This window comes from Primulina huaijiensis, chromosome 10 (genome assembly GCF_012295235.1).
Source record: "Primulina huaijiensis isolate GDHJ02 chromosome 10, ASM1229523v2, whole genome shotgun sequence".
Lineage (NCBI taxonomy): Eukaryota > Viridiplantae > Streptophyta > Magnoliopsida > Lamiales > Gesneriaceae > Primulina > Primulina huaijiensis.
This window is the reverse complement of record NC_133315.1, coordinates 12,332,219-12,334,353: the sequence shown is the minus strand read 5'-3', so window position 1 is coordinate 12,334,353 and position 2,135 is coordinate 12,332,219.

Below are 2,135 nucleotides of genomic sequence, written 5' to 3'. Positions count from 1 at the left end.
AAAGACTTAAAAGTCAATATATTCTTCACAATTCTAAAAATATTGGTTTTTTTTATCTAGGTATAATAATAATAATAATAATATAGGTAATAGATAATTAAAATTCATTAATATATAGGTGATAGAAATAAATAGATTATATATTCTTGAATTAATATTAATAATTAATTAATTCTATTAATTAATGAAGGACTTAAAAGTCAATTCACAATTCTAAAAAGATTGGCTCTTTTATATAGGTAAGTAATAGATAATAGATTAAAATTCTGATTCTCTCCTTTTTCACAGCAACGTATTTTCTTTGTTTCTGGTTTCTCTCTTCCCATTTCAAAAATCACAGAGAAATTTGTGCGAGATTGGCTTCCATAGCTATAGAGGAGAACACCAGAGCAGCGCTAGTCGCCGACGAGCACACCACTGGACTTCCGCTTTGTCTCACATGTTAGTCAGTCGTATTGAGAGGAGAAGTTTATTTTCTCTAAACTTTTATCGATTTCTAAATCATTATCCTATCATGTGATGTTTTGTGTGCCTGTATATTTATCAAAAGTTGACACTATCAATTATTAAAAAAATGAAGAAAGTTGGGTGTAAGAATAACTTTCACAAACCAATGTTTCCGTTCACAGCAGCAATACCAGGCTAAGAACACTATCAAATATTATACACACCCATCAAACACGTTCAGTCTCCCCTCGCCATCCTCGACATAGATTATCTGGGTTTATTATATAATTTATTTTGATTTTATATTGCAGTACTTTATTAGATAATTTTGATTAATTGCGTCTTTCACCTTCGAATATTTGACTTTTCAACGACCTCGGATCTCAAGTCTCACTTATGAATCTTTGAAACTGGTAATATATAGGTAATAGATGGTTATTCGGTTTTTTGAGTTTGTTTGTTTATGGATTAATTGAAATCTCACGGGAAGTGAATTTCTAACCTTTCAACTTGATCTTTTAATATCAAATATTTCATTCCTTCCACCAATTTTGAAGTTGATTTTTTTTCTTCCGATCAAGAGTTCTTCTCTTTGAAACTTCTTGTTGATAGAAGAAAGAATATCAGAGATGATTGCATAAAAGATTTGGGCATGTTCATTTATTTTATAAAAAAATATTTTTTTTTGTATTGCTCTATAAATTTCAAGAATTTCAACATAGTTGAGTATTTAATTAATTGGTATTACTAGATGTCTTGGTTTTTTTTTCCAGGTTAATCTTCAATCTCAACTATCAGAGGAAAAATATTTTAGTTACAAGTTTAGTGTGCATTCCAAATATAAAAAAGTAAGTGAAATTATATTCGATTGCTTGAATGAACAGGACATGGACTTCATGGTTGAAAAAACACAATTTGGCAATCTGATTAAGTATGCTGCAGATTATAATTTATCTAGTCAAATTTTTTGGTACTAATCGTTTTTTTTTAAAATATACTAAAATTTTTTTTACTTCCCTTAACCTTTCGGCCGAAATATATNTCCAAAACGCATTGCAAAACGTAGAATCGTCAACCTAAACCGAGAAATAACATTTTCCAAAATAAAGCGTAAACTCTTTAATCTTCTTAAAACCACTCAAAAGCATAAAAGTCATAAACGCCATCAAAATCTTTATAGTAATCTTAAATTGTAAGGTCTAGAAAATTCAAACTACGTAACCTGACAGCAAGCAATCTAGGGTTTTTACTAAAAAGCTTTAAAGGCATGATTATTGCATGATATTGTATGTCATTTCATGTTTTATTTAAAGTTTCATGCATTAAGGTTTTAAGTTATATTTCGCGCTCGAACGAGGAACGAAGACCGGAGATAATTAGGAAAATGTTTTTATTAAATAATTAATATTAATTATTTTATATATGGTGTATTTAAGTATGATTTTTGAAAATGGGTCTTGGTTGGGTATTTTTACTCGTCTGGTCATATTTTTAATCGGTACGTAAATTTTAACGATTCAGAAGACTTTTTTAGGGTGCAGGCAATATTTTCAAAAAAATATCTAAATGAAATATTTTTCGGGTGTGTTTTCGGGCTTGACGGGTTTGTTTTATTGTATAATAGACCTAAAATCATTTTAATCCTCTTAATTTTAATTAAGAACCCATTTACACATTTTATTATGACT